We start from the raw sequence: 15466 nt of genomic DNA on the forward strand, positions 1-15466 counted from the left end.
CTGTGCTGTCGATGAAGCTGGTGTGTGGTCGTCCTATGTTGAGGGCTTTGAGTGTGCTAGCATCGTAGTGGCAACTTGTGCAGTTGTGTTATGGGACCCAGGATGTTCCTGCACTTTGCGCGGACCCGACGTGCAGGTATGCAAGTGGAAAGGGAGTTTGGAGGATCAGCCTGGCATGCGGGTGTTACAAAAGTGCGTGTCGCAGGGCGGCTCAGCAGGGGAAACTGTGGCGGGAAGGGAAAGCGGAGGTGGTTTGAAAAACACGTGTCTAAATACAGGCTAAGATATGTAAAAGAGCAATACAACTAAACCCATCAGAAGGGGGCACAGTGTTTCAAAATAAATGACACTTGCAATGACGGCAAAGATGAGACAACCGGAGTCAAAGAGTGAAGAAAGCCCACAGGGTGCCCAACAAGATTACACTGCCAAAATTGCAATGACAACATTGAAATGATGGCACAACTAGCAATCTCCAAAATCTGGTCACACTACATGTATGCCATGTGTGGGATAAATTACTATCTTTCATGCATGGGATTCACCCACTTGTTGAGGAACTGCTGAATGGACTTTGAGTGAGTGTGCCCTGGACTCCTGCCAATCAGGTGCCCAGGGCCTATGTTTCTTCCCGAACCACTAATATTCACAATTGTCTAACCATGGACAACTAACCTACAATCCACGTCTGGTTAGGAGGCTGCCTAGGCTGCCACACATCAGACATGTTGCTGGACCCCAGGGTGCACAGCCCCCGCTCCCCTGGGCCTGCAATAATGCACATGCTGGGCGGGGTGCTAGGTCTCCTCCCCCAGGATGGCCAGGGTGAACCTTCAAAGGCATGCAGACTCAGTGAGCTTCTACAGGCCACGGGCTGTAACCAGAAAACTGTTCCCAACACCCAGTTCTGACACCCACTCTTGCGGGAAGACTGGCCGGAAACACATAATGAGTACAGGGCATGTTCTAGCCTGCCCACACCAACCCTCAGCTGGGGCAGGCGAGGTGAAGGCCATCTCCGTGCGCTCTCCATCTTGAAGATGTGAAGCCCCGCACAATCAGGACTAGGCTACTGGGCCACTCCCACTGGTGAGTGGCAGGATATTGTGTGTATCCACCCCAGGGCATGGACACATTGGTCCCTGCCCTGTACCTACCTGTAACGGTAAGACAAATAGTCTTTACAGGCACCCTGAAGCTTCCTTTGCCTGATTTAGAAAAAGAAAGGAAGAGCAAGATGAAATAAACTATCATGCAGCTGCTAAGAAGACAAAGACACCAACTGCTTTTGCCCCAGCCCAACCGGCCTGTCGGCCCCTGAAACTGTTCCTGCCACAGCCCAGACCCACTTGTGGCCAGCAACATCACAAACCCCTGCAGACCTGGCTACCTTGTGACTCTGATCATATGGGAGGCCCATGAGCAGTAGCTATGGCCAAAGCAAGTTTCCCAACCGCTGCCATCATCACGGAACCGCAAAGCATGCACACCCTGCACTGGACAAGCCTAGCCTGTGTTGGAGTGGACAAAGACCATGATAACGTCCCCCACGCAAACTGTGAGCCCAAATCTGGCCAACAAGGTCTCACCGCGACGCTCATTACAACGCCTGCAGCCTCCGAACCAGGGACCCCCCCCGGCCACAATCAACAGAGGGTAAGATTTATACTGACCAAAAGTCACCCCAGCACCCGGCGCCCTGCGGCCCCCTATGCCCGACTATGGGGGACATACCCACCCTCAAAATACCCAATTTAACTCACAAAGTGGTGGGGGCACATGAACAAGCTGCAAACCCAAGCTTGCAGCCTTGGTCTGCCCAGAAGCTTTCCCATTGCAATCCATTGAGTGCACAAAGGGTCAAAGGCACCCTCCACCCACCTGCCTGAGGGGCCCTGGCAGTATAACTTCTACTCCTACATACTTCCCACATTTGCCCTGAGCAACTGACCTGGGCCCCAGCTCCCACAGCTGTGTGGCCTGCTAGTCAGCAGCCAGCAACCAAGGACCTCCTGCCTCCCATGGGATAACATCGTGCAACACTCACTCTGCCCCCGTCTGACACAGTCCCACAGAGGGTGTACCAACTGTACAAACCTGAGCCTGGGGGAACCTTGAGTCTGTGCACAGAACCCTAACTCTGCCAGTCGAGTACTTACCAAACAGCCGATAAACAAAATGTATTCCATAGGGTAACATTGATTGGTTTTATTTGAAAGTACTTGTAAGTGTTGAGATCCTAAAAATTACAAGTTTTGCTGGAAAAGAACCAACTAACAGAATTTGAAAAACTCAACTGCTATTAGGAGAGATCCTAATGCTGGATCCTGTTGCCCAGCACTGACCCTGAAAACCACTCACAACCGTTCTTACCAATCACACTATTTACTTCCATAGGAAATCATTGCCAGTGACTCTGTCTAATTTCTTCTTAGGGTCAAGTTAAGTACTTGCTAATTATTTGCGGAAAATCACAACAGCAACTACAATGGATATACTCACATGTTTCCAAACCTTGCACAGGACTGAATATAGGATCCAGGCCATGACTTCCAAAAGTAATCCTGGAAGTAATCATTAACAAATCGCTTCAAACTCACATTGAGCTCAATGTATTATTGTGTTTGAAATTGTGTTGCCTATTGCAACAACTTGTAACTATTAACTACCAAAGTCAATGGCACATTGCCAAAGTATGTAACTAGAGCCTCGCAATCTGAGTAAGTATCTGTTGATACCTATTGTTGGTTATAAAATAAAACAGACATATATTTTCATATCAAAAACAGTGGCCTTCAGTTCAGTTTTTGAGTGTGTGAGACCACCTGCTGACTGAGAGTGTACAACTAAGGATTTGTACTGTCCTCTGATCCTGCCTTTCTGCTTGACCAAGGTAACACTTCATAGAGTAAGGTCATATCTAACTTTAAACTCTGCACAGACTCTGGTGACTGTGGTCTCTGTGCACACCGTACCTATTTTGAAACAGCATATACCTAGCCACTTCCTAACAAGATGCATCTGTGATAACATGTACAAGTCTGTTGCAGGACAGAAGTAGTGTCACAAAGAATGATAGCAAAGCATACTCTCCCTGCATATAGCCAAACACGGGACGTGTTTCCCAAAGATTGATATGATGTAGTACATTGCATGTCACATCTCTAGGTGTTCACAACAGATTCACATTGCTGAGGAGACCCAAGGGCACAGGTCTAACCTACATATATGGAGCTACAAACTAGGCCTCACTGAAGTTGAGTCCACAATACTTACGGATTCCAAAGTTCATTGCGTCAGCTAGCTCCCACCTGTGCAAAACCTATGCAATAGCTACTTCTGAACACTGCCATGAAGTGCACACATATCGGCCAATGTGCCCACGGATGTAATGTGAACTGCACTCTGCATATAGTCTTGATCAGTGGAAAGATCACAAGGGTGTCATCACTGTGAGACAATGCGATAGTAACAGCTGGGATGAGTGGCTATGGCACTGTTGGTACAGGGAGCAATGCAGCATGTAACCAATTGTGTGCAGCACAACTGTGTATCTGCAAACCAACATCATCAGGTCCCAAGCCATTGCTGTAATGAGTAAGTGTCCCAATAGCAAGAAACTCGAAGTTAAATCTGTATCCCAGACAGTGCTAATACTCACAGACACCTGTGAGTGACCTCTATTCCAAAGTCATTACTCAGACTCATATCGCTCATATGACTCACTGACACATTAGTGCCATGTGACATTAACAATGTAACCACAAATTGAAAACAGCATGCATGGAATGGAGATCGATTGGCCATGGCCAGGAACATGTGAGATGTTTGAGGTCACCATGAACTGTCACCAGAGTAGGCCGAAAACCACACTTGCTAATCTATCAGACATGCAAGGTCATTGTGCTCACATCTAAGGTATCTGGGCTCTATCCATCCTGCTGAGTGACAGGTCACGACCATAGTTACACATACACTAATTTCTCCACAGATGGTATGATTTGCACACGATGGTGCAAGACCCACTCCCCCGCATCAGCCATGATATAGGTGCGTGCAGAAATCTATGTTCAACCACATTTATTTAACAAACACATATCTATAAAAAGAAAGCCTACACTAATCTATGTCCCTAACTCTAGCCCTAACCTAAGTACAAATCAGAATGCTACATAAAACTATCTTAAATAACTATTTACAAATACAGAACATGAAGAAATACATCCACCCCCCACCCAAAGATAAATGAAACCTATCCCCAAATCCTATGAAATACAAATAGTAGAAACAGTCTAAAACTAACCCTAACCAAGCCTACACTAAACCTATGCTAAACAACACATACAACTATGACATGAAACAACATAATAATAAAAGGGGGACAGTGTGGGAAGGGAGAAGAGGGGGGGAGGTGAGAACTGGGGTAGTGTTCAGGGCAGGTCAAGGTGTTCCCTGATCTCATTGATCTGCCAGTTAAGGTACGAGTACTCATGGTGGAGGTCCTAGAGGAGCTTAGTGTGGCGATTGAGAGTCTGCATTATGAGTGACAGTCCAGGGTCCATGGTGGCCGGTGCTGGTGCCGGGGCTGGTGCTGGTGCCGGTGCAGGTGCTGGTGCCGGTGCAGGTGCTGGTGCTGGTGCTGGTGCCGGGGCTGTTGCCGGTGCAGGTGCTGGTGCTGGTGCGGGGGCTGGTGCTGGTGCCGGTGCTGGCGCAGGTGGTGGTGCATGCTGGCCTGGCACTGGTGTGGGTGTGGCAGCAGGGGGACCAACATCCCGGGATCCCACGACGACACCTGTGGTGGACGGTGTTGAGCCTCTGCCAGGGGTGACACATTCTGGCAGCGTCGGCAAGGTCCCTGCCCTCCTCTCGGCCCGGTACCTCCGTGCCATCAAGTGGTAGCCCTTGTGTACCTTACGCACATGGAGGTACCGGTCCTTGGCCACCTGGAACCGGTGCTGTTCCTCAGGTGTCATGTTGTCTGAGAGAGAATAAAAATCTATGTCAGTTTTCGTTGCCTTACACTATGTAACCGTACAACATGAGATCTGTATCAGAAGTGGAAAAAAACATGTTAAGTCAAGGACTGACCTGTTAAACACAATGTCTACGCATGATTAAATAACTACATGCTGTTGAGACTGACATGACAGTGCATGGCATGGGACATGCACTGACACAACAGAAATCTAAGGATACACTACAAACATGGCACCTTTGGACAACCGGGCTGTGTGTGACCTGTACAATTGACTTCATTCGGGAGGCATTACCCCTACGTGCACAGCTCAAACCTCTCCCACCCTGTGACAGACAGCTGCATACGAATTACAATGCACCTGTGCAGACATGTGTGTCCCCCAGGAACTGTGTGCAGTACATGAAGTCAGTGGCAAGACAGGCAAGGGGGTATGTGTGCAGGTGTGAATACCTACCTATTGTAGTCTCACACTACGTGCACAATAACAGGCCTGGGACTGCCCTAATCACACTTGTAATCATGCTGCATCATGCCGCACACATGGAAACATGTTTAGGGTATGAACGCGGACTTAGGCACTTACTCACTCCACCATTACTATGCAATTGGTGATAGTCATTCACTGCAAGGGGGATACATCATTGACCCACAACTGACAGTCATGCATGTGTTATAACCCCCAATCGCAATACATAGTAGAGATGAGCATGCATGCTTCAACTACGCAAACTGTTACAATGGATTACACTTTGTAATGACACACTGGGATCATGAGGATTGTGTAATTGTTACACACAGATCGTGTTGCGGCAGTCCTGATTAGCTCATCTATGTGACATCAAATGATGCATAGCTAATGCATGCCAATGAAATGTGTGTTAAGTGATGTGACAAATTGTGTCCGATGAGTTTGTACACATGATCCTGATTCCAGCCTGGTATGTCCACACGGACATAGCCTGTCAACACCACTGTAGTGCACAAATATAAATTCTCAATTGCCGTACACATCAATGGAATGTGTTTGTGTAACACACCATTGACAATAGTGGATCATAGCTACACCCTGCCACTTCTGCTGCTGTGCTATGCGGCATACCTTAGGCATCACTGTGCCAAGATGTCTGACCTTGTACGGACATTATAGCACTGCCTCATTGTGCACAATGCTACACCCACTGCACGCCCCTTGGACGATGTCAAACGCATGTATGTGTGCCATCTTGCTTAGGCGGCGCAAATGAACATGGGAGTAAATGCTAGTGGCCTATTGCCATCACAACTGCAGTGTAAATGCCTAGTTGGCAGCATTATTTGCTCGCAAATAGGCACATACATTGACATGTGTATCAATGACTGTTGATGGACAAAATCACAAGTCTGAAGGACATGCATTGTACTCCTTTACCCTACCATATTAGACACAGTACAGAAAGGCTGAATACCTCAGCACATCATAGGCAATTGACATGCCATACACACCCATACTGATAATCAACAACGTGCTGCTTTTGGCACAGACACTCATGACCACGCAACATACCAATGGTTCTTGTCACTACTCACCAGTGGTGTGTGGGTCCCGGAAACGGTCAATATCCCCCTGGGTGATCGCTTGGCGGCCATCTGTGAGAGGACAAACGCAAATAGGTGGTGTTAGTAAACCCCAGCAAAGGTGGCATATTCACAACGTGAATAGTTACAGTGACAAACAATGCAACATCCCTGTGGTGTTGACTTCATGTTGGTGACCTGACTGGGCCTACTTTGAATGGCATCCACACACAAACATGTTGAAGCAGATGCTGCACAGCCAAAACATCACTGCTGGCCGAGATGCACTACAGAGTTGTTTCCCCCAATATCAAGGCACCTCATCCACACAGAGCGCAAAATAAACAATTTTAATCATCATCCTTGACCAATTGCAGCGGCTTTCAGCACTGTCTCACAAAGGCCACCAATATGCAGACTCCACAAGAAAGGGATCCAAGACAAGGCCCTCAACTGGATCTGCTCTGTCCTCAACGCACATACGTGTGGGTCAGACCAGGCGTGGAGTCCCCCAGAGATCATCATTCAGCCCTACAATCTTCCACATCTACATGTCTGGGCACGCCACAATCGTGATTAGCTATGGACTCAACATTGTATCATAGGCATACGACTGGCAACTCCTCCTTGACACATCCAGCAAACACAACTACAGCAAACAAAAGTATTGCGAACCAATGACAGAGCTTGCTAGATGAATGTCAAATAGCTGCATACAAGTGAGCAACAACAAAATAGAAGTACCCATCATGCGCAAAAACATACACGCATGTAATTACACAGGCTCCTCACACGACATGGGGGACCCACACCCCAAGACGGCCCAAGCACGCGACATGTAATCCATCATGGACTTCGATGTCCAAGATAATTGCAAGGTCTATACGGTCTCATCATCGTGCTTCCACACACTCTGCCTCCTATGTCAGACACTCAAATGACTCCTACTCAGACACACATAGACACTCACTCATGCCCTGTGCATTCCTCACCCTACTACGGCAACACAGTCCATGACATATTTAACATGAACCACAGCCGCAAGCTGCAGGACATCTCAAATGCAACCACAGGACTGATCATCACACTGCCAGGACCCTGGCACACCTCCCACCACCTGTGCACACTCCACTGTCTCCACATCACAGCTCGAGTCACATTCAAAGTGTGCACCCAGGATCACAAAGCCATCCACAACACTGGGCAAACACACCTTAACATCCAACTCTATTTCCATGGCACATCAAAGGACCCGACGATCCAAGCAGCTGGCCCATGCCATGTTCCCCGCCCCAGAGGGACCTGATTGGGAGTCTGCTCCTTTTCCTAACTTGCAGATATGGCCTGTGGCACACTTACGCTACACCTCTGACAGGCAACGTTGGTCTCCATCTCCAAGCACTAACTCTGAACATTGCTCTTCAACAGACACACCCCTGGATATACTTCAACATGCAACCACCGCCATGCCCCTGCAACCCTTCCTGCAGAGTATTAGCTCACATTAGGCATGTGTGTTTTGGGAAGTTTGACACCGGGGATGTCCATTCCTATGTAGTATTTCTAGTGGCACAGTTACTAGACACAGTTATTGCAATCGTCACTCCACCTTGCACACTGCATGGCGCACATCATTAATGTGTATATTTTGAGACTACCCCAACACCTTCCATACTGTTGCACACACTGTATTGGGAAGAGTGTGTAATGCAAATCCAAGGTCAAGGACATCATGCGCAAGTATTTATTTCAATTTGCATTGCATTAACCACGTTGTTACAGTATCACGGTCTTGGGACAGCATTAAAACATATTGGGGCATATGTATCAAGCAATTTGTCATTCCCAAACGCTGAAATTCGCTAGAAAACATCTTTGGTGAAGACAAAATCTCTAAACTGGATGTATGAGCCTTTTTTCCATTGCAAAAATGATAACTTGCTAGGTTTGGGTTTCATAAATTTGGCGTAAGCATTTAAGGGCATATGTATCAAACGATTTTGTATTCGCAAACGCTGCGATTCGCAAAAAAACAGTGTTTGCGAATACAAAATTGCAAAACGCGATGTATCAGCCATTTTCGCATCGCATTATTAAGAAATTTCTAATTTTGCGATTCCTTAATTTTGCGTAAGCATTTAAGGAATCGCAATTTGCGAATCCTTAAATGCTATGTAACAAGCACCCAAGTCGTGCGATTTCTCCTTAAAAAATCGCAAATTACCACCAACTTCAAGTTGTTGGTAATTTGCGATTTCTTAGAAAACTTCACTTTTTGGCATTTTTCAAAGTGCCATGTGGCGCACATACATGCCCTTAGGGCATGTATGTGCACCATATGTGCACACATGCTCATTTCAGGGGTGCATCAGGGTGTCCTTATGACACCCTTGCACCATTGAAATCATTCTTAATTTACGATTCTCTAATTACGAATCGCAATTAGAGATTTACTTTCCATTCATTCCTATGGGCCTCCTGGCCCATAGGAATGAATGGGAAGGTATTCTTTAATTGCGATTTCGCAATTTGCTAATCACAATTAAGGAATAACAAGAAATCGCAAAATATTAGCAAATTTGTAAATAAATCCCGTTTTGCTATTCTCAAATAGCCATTCTCAAAAAATCGCAATTTGAGAATCGCAATAACGGATTTTGATACATATGCCCCTTAATGAATAGCAAATTGCGATTCCTTAAATGCTAGGTAACACGCACCCAAGTCGTGCGACTTATCCTTGAGAAATAGCGAATTACCAGCACCTTCAAGTTGGTGTTCTGTTGCAAATTCTTATTGAAAAGCTATTTTTTGCTTTTTTCCATGTGACATGTGGTGCACATTCATGCCCTTATGGCATGTATGTGCGCCATATGCGCACACATGCTAATTTCAGGGGTGCATCAGTGTGTACTCATGACACCCTTGCACCTTAGAAATAATTCTGAATTAGTGATTACCAATTTTTAATTTGCAAGTTGAGACTGACTTCCCATTCATTCCTAAGGGCCTCCTGTCCCTTAGTTATGAATGTGAAGGTATTCCTTAATTGCAAAATTGCGATTTGACATTTGCAATTAAGGAATAATCCGAATTTGGTACATATGTGCACATTTTTACAGATCTCCCATTTTGTGATTTGCAAATTGCGATTCTCAACAAATCTCGATTTGCGATTTGCAAATACGGCTTTTGAAACATATGCCCCCTTATCTTCTTCTCACACACGTCACTCATATATGTACATAACATTAGTTGTGGCCAACAAGGGAATTGGTACTTACCACCCTGGATGCCAGGCATGACACCAGTGTAATCCAGCAGGTCCGCCTCCCGTGCCAGCTTGTCCTGCCAGCGGTGCTTCCACTGCCGCACAGTCCGGGTCAGTTTGAAACAGCGGAGCATCAGCGCCCGCATGCGCTCCCAACGCAACTTGCGCACCGCAATACCATACCCCTGGAGGATGCGCCCTCCCCTCTCCAGCAGTAGAGGCAGGTAGCACCTCACCAGCCACAGGAAGCCCCCCAATGCCTCCTCAGACATCCGCCCTGACCTGCCCCCCCCCCCGGCATCGCCACACACCCCAGTTCTCAACACCACAAGACAAAACTAAAAACCCAATGAGGAAAATAGTGACAAAAACCCACACAAAACACAACAAGACTGAGGACACTAGACAGTATAAAGTAAATTAAATGTGAAACAATTTAAAAAAACTCGATAGACAGGACACAGCACCACAGCAACACTCCAATCCAAACTCTCCAACAGCACAATCACACCAACACCTCCTCACTCAGCCAAATCCAACAAAATGTGCTCAAAGGAGAAAGTGAAAGTGAATGCCACACACATGGAGACAGGAAGCAGCCATTGATCACTTCCTGTGTGTCAGAGACAATTTTTTTCACATAGCAACAAGAAAATGCACGCTAAGGGGCCGCTACTGTACTCTTATTGATACTGTAATGGGTATGCGGCCCGTTTTCATGATTAGCGATCAAATTCTGCACGCTAAGGACCCGCTAATGTAAATATGCTTACTGTAATAGGTATGCGGCCCTTTTTCATGATTAGCGATCAAATTCTGCACGCTAAGGACCCGCTAATGTCAATATGCTTACTGTAATAGGTATGTGGCCCGTTTTCATGATTAGCGATCAAATTCTGCACGCTAAGGACCCGCTAATGTCGATATGCTTACTGTAGTGTGTATGCGGCTTCTTTCATAGCTTTCAATGGTTTTCTTCACGCTAAGAGGCTGATTCTGGCCTGATGCTGATACCGTATTGGGGAGTGTGTCCAGCCATGTGCCTTACAATGCGCGTGGAATGTATCATCGTGTTTGCAATGTGGATCTCACATCCTGGATGTCATTGGCCAGTGATGGACATTCAGGCCAATACTGTGGTCACTGCACAATAATACAATGTAAAGATAGGTTTGCACAATGTTGGCCAACTCCATTTGAGTGTTACCTATGTTTCTAGTAAGGCAGGCTAATGTTGGCAAACAAGCTTGCTGGCTACATCCGGATGTCAGACATGCACGCATTGTGTGCATTTACACAGTTTATAAGCCGCCACACATAGGCCGGACGCATACCGGAAGAGCAAAATGAGCCACTAGGAGCGTCTTCCATTTTCCAATGAATAACCATGTAGGACGGAGAAGTGGACCAATCATGAAAAAGTACCAAAGGACACCCCTCCCCCAATTTGCCTCACACAACCCCACCTTCCCCAATAGATTCAGCCTACCTAGATGAGAGTAAGCATACACAATATGTGTGTAAGGGGGCCCCCTCGTCACTCCACTGTGTGACCGGCAGTGGATGATTACCCCATCGTTGTTATGCGTCACACCTGCAAGTACTTTGGGCGTGTGACTTCCCTCATATCTCTCGACAATTAAGTCACTAAGGGCAAACACGGAGTGGGCAAACTCTCTCCGCCTTCCCTCGGCAGCCCAAGACAGGCGCTCAAGAGCTAATCGGTTAGTTAGAACATGAGCCCTGGAAATGCCATTTCCCCCCACTGTGATAGGATCACCGGCCTGTCTGCCAGCAAAGCTGTGACTATTTGCCTAGCCCTGAGGGATGTCATTGAGAAGTCCTTTGGCTGTGAGAGGCCAAGGAAAGTGTACTCTGTTGCGCCGGGCATTGCTATGTTGCACGCTGTCTCTATGTTATCGAAGGACTCACCACAATAGATCTTCAATTTTTGGCAATGCCTGAGTAAGTGCACAAGTGTACCAGTCATCCTGCAGCCCTGGCTGGCTGTTATACCAGACATGTAGTTGCACAGGTGTGTGACAACAATGAGAGCAAACCTTGTAGGGGGTTCCAATCCCCGCTACACTGTGCACAGTGTGGTGTGCGCAACACAGGATACGTTCCTATTCTTTGGCTTATGTTGGCCTCCGCAGCTACATTTCCATCAAAACCTGCACTTTTGTGCACTGACCACTCAGAGTGGTGATGAGCATTTTGTACAGCTCCGATATGGGGTATGTTGTCCTCCTTACACGCTGACCACTTTGCATGTATCCAACGTCGAGTCCCGTGACCCAGTGTGTTATTTGGCATTCTGAATACACAAGAGCATTGGGGAAATCATAATCCTGTATGGGGCACAGACATGGCACAAGCCCTTCCAGATCAAAGATAGACCCTATGCTCTTGCAGCCCAGTTTTTGGCAGCAATGGAATATTGCTGATTCCTGACCCGGGGGCAAGTCAATTTTGTCCACGCTGTAGTTTATTGGTGGGGGGAACGAGGCCCACCCCTTCCATACTGCCACCCTGTCCAGGACCTTGTGGGTGGGCACCCTAACCGGCAAAGAGTCCAAGCCCCAGGGCCAGTGCTTATGGGCTAGCCACAGTTAGATCCAGATATTTTTCCGACCACAGACTGGTCCATGAAGTTCCGTTGCTTCTCCCATAGCAGCCTATTCCATTCAACTATGTATCAGGGGCATGTGGCTTGTTAGTAGCCACCAATGAGGTGGAATCCCAGGCAGCCTTTCATTTGTGGCCATGTAAACTGCATATGTGGGAGGCAAGTCAGCTTGCCCTCCCTGACAGACTTAGTTATGATGGCTTCCAATTGTGTGAGTGCACGGTGGTGGGACACCATGTGTCCGAATTGACATACTTTTGAAATGCGTGGACGACTCAACATTTACCCTCCCGCTAGGCTGCAAAAACATGTGAGGCTCAGTTTTGAGCAGGAGTCCAGCGCCTTATCCGTCTCATACAATAGTGTGGGATATTTGATCATCGCTGTACAGGCAAGAGTCGGAGCAAGTTGTAGGGTCAGGTACTGTGTATCCCACTGCACACAACAGAATGGGCAATTTTGTTCCATAGACAACACTTCCTCAGGGGTATACACAGACTACCTTTTATGTTCAAAGACAGTCAACATTAAAAATGGCATGTGACATTACTCATCCCCACATCTTTGTGTGATTTCACAGACATTCATTACAAAAAGTGATGTGAATTGTAAGGGTATTACTCCCCTGGGGTGTTCTGTAGGTGTGGGTATGTGTACATATTGACCCGACAATAAGGGTGAGCATGATGTGCCCTACACACACGTGCAGCTCCAAAAGCACTTTGGGGGAGTAGGAGTAGGAGTGCAGCTTCAAATCATCCAATAAGACATGTCTTGTAGTTCCGCATGTTAGCATGCTGGGTGTGAGATTGGGTGAATTTGACTTACATATCATCCATGGCTTTTCTTGTGGTGTAAGGGGCAGCTCTCCCTCTGCCTTGTGATTTGCCGATCCCGGTCAAGTATGCAAGGGCAAGGTTGTCAGAGCAGCTGTTCCTCTTGGGGATGTTGAGGTTGAATCTGTCATGGATGTCTTTGTGGCTGATGATGTGTAGTGATTTGAATGTGTGTGTGAGTAGTTAGCGGCTTACTTTCTCCTTGTTGTTGCTACATTGGATGTTCTGTGTGTGTTGCCTCTTGTATTTGGGATGTGTGTTTCTGAAGACAGGTGTGTCTGCCGCTTTCATGCTGTGTTATAACTTGTGTAGTGGCGTTTTGTGTCTCCCTGCATAGACTTTGTTGCAGTAGTCCAGCCTGCTGTGGATGGGTGGCTTTTGGCCAATTGTTATACTTCCTGGGATTATACGTTGTGATGGATTAGTTTGGGTCTGTAGGCAGCTGGAGCATTCAATGGATTAGATCTTGCTGGGCAGGATGATGTTGTACTTGGGATGATGGCAAACTTGCGTGCATGGTCTCACAGTGAGGGCGGGCTCACACGGGCTGTCATCCACCAGCGGTTGTCCCATGCGGATGTGGATGGAGTGGAGATGAGGCGGTCAGTCTTCTCACAGTTGATCTTTATTCCGAGGTGTGTCATCCAATCTGCTAGTTCCGACATTCAATCCTGGGAGCTGGCTTTTGTGTCTTCAGCGTTATTCTTTAGGGGGAGGATGTGCTGAGTATTGTCTGTGTGGTATGATATGCTTACCCCGTGCTGTCTAGCAATGGCAGTGAGTGGGGACATGTGCATTTAGCAAAACGTGTGTGTTAGTGACGCTCCATGTTGTACTCCAGGAGGGGCATTTTCCTTGGATCCCCTTGTGGTGGTGTCTGGCATGTGGTGTGTGGTGTGTGAGAGGGTGTTTGTGGCTGCCTAGAGGTGTAGTAGGATGTGTTGTCCACAATGTGACACAGGTCAAGTGGCATGCATATTTACACATTGTCAGCATGGTTTAAGTTATTGGTGCTGTGCTTGATACACAAACAAGACTGGGAGTGGTCCATGATGGAGTTCTCTTCAATGTAGCCAGTCATCTGGGTGTTTATGTGTCTCTCGGTGACATTGTCCACCACGGGGTGCAGGGAGAGGGTCAGATAGTTCATCTTGTCTGTTGGGTCATACTGCCAATGTGCTGCTTTTTTGGAAGTAGAGACCGGTCTACACGGTCTTCCAGAAGGTGTCCAGAGATGGTGTGCATGTGAGCTCTGCTGGTGGCTCATTCAATGTCTTGGATGCATGCAGAGATATATTTTCATGCTTGGCACCATTCAACACCCACTTCTCATATTTTTTTTGTTTTTTTTCCCCAAAACCTTTATTTTGCAAATCAGTGACACAGCTATTCAGCCGACAACCCGGAGGTACGGCAGCTTTAGAAACACAACACATACGAGCGTCCACATTTCACTGACAGGGTAGTCAAAGGTTCTGTTTTAAATAAACACAAATCCAAACCAAAACACAAGCAAGGCGATAATTACTATAAGCACCAAAAGGGTTCCCATCAGGGGGAGCGAGCCCCATTTCGTCCAACAGACACAGGTTTATAGTAAGGGAAAGGAGGGGAATTCAGGGACTCAAGAGGACAAACACATATCAGCAAGGAGGTCAAAGCCGGAAAAAAGGGCTAAGGGGAGAGCTGCTCATCGGGCGGGTCCGGGTCTGGGGGCAGGCATATGCCCCCTCTGTACTGGTTCCATCGCCCCAATACAGAGTGCCATTTCCGAGAGCGCCCTCAAGCACAATACACTGTCTTTTCCCTAAACATGCTCCAATCCATGTTTTCCATCCACGCTGTCAATGTAGGTGGCCTATTAGAGCCCCACAGACGTGCGATGTCGCGCTTGGCTACCATATTCCCTAGAGTCACCCATTGAGTCTGTGCCGCGTCGTGGTCAGTAGGACCCCAAACATTCAGGAGACAGCACCGCGCCTCAGGCTGCATGACGATGCCCGTCACCTCCCCCATCACCTCGTGAACTCGCCTCCAAAACTCCATGATCACACCGCATTCCCAAATAATATGTAGGAAGGTGCCCACCATACCACAGCATCTCTTACATAAGCCCTCCTCAGAGAAACCCATATGAACCAGCCTAGGCCCCGTCACGTAGACCCTATGGAGTATTTTAAGCTGCACCAGCCACAGGC

The sequence above is a fragment of the Triturus cristatus genome, chromosome 8 (genome assembly GCF_964204655.1).
Source record: "Triturus cristatus chromosome 8, aTriCri1.1, whole genome shotgun sequence".
Lineage (NCBI taxonomy): Eukaryota > Metazoa > Chordata > Amphibia > Caudata > Salamandridae > Triturus > Triturus cristatus.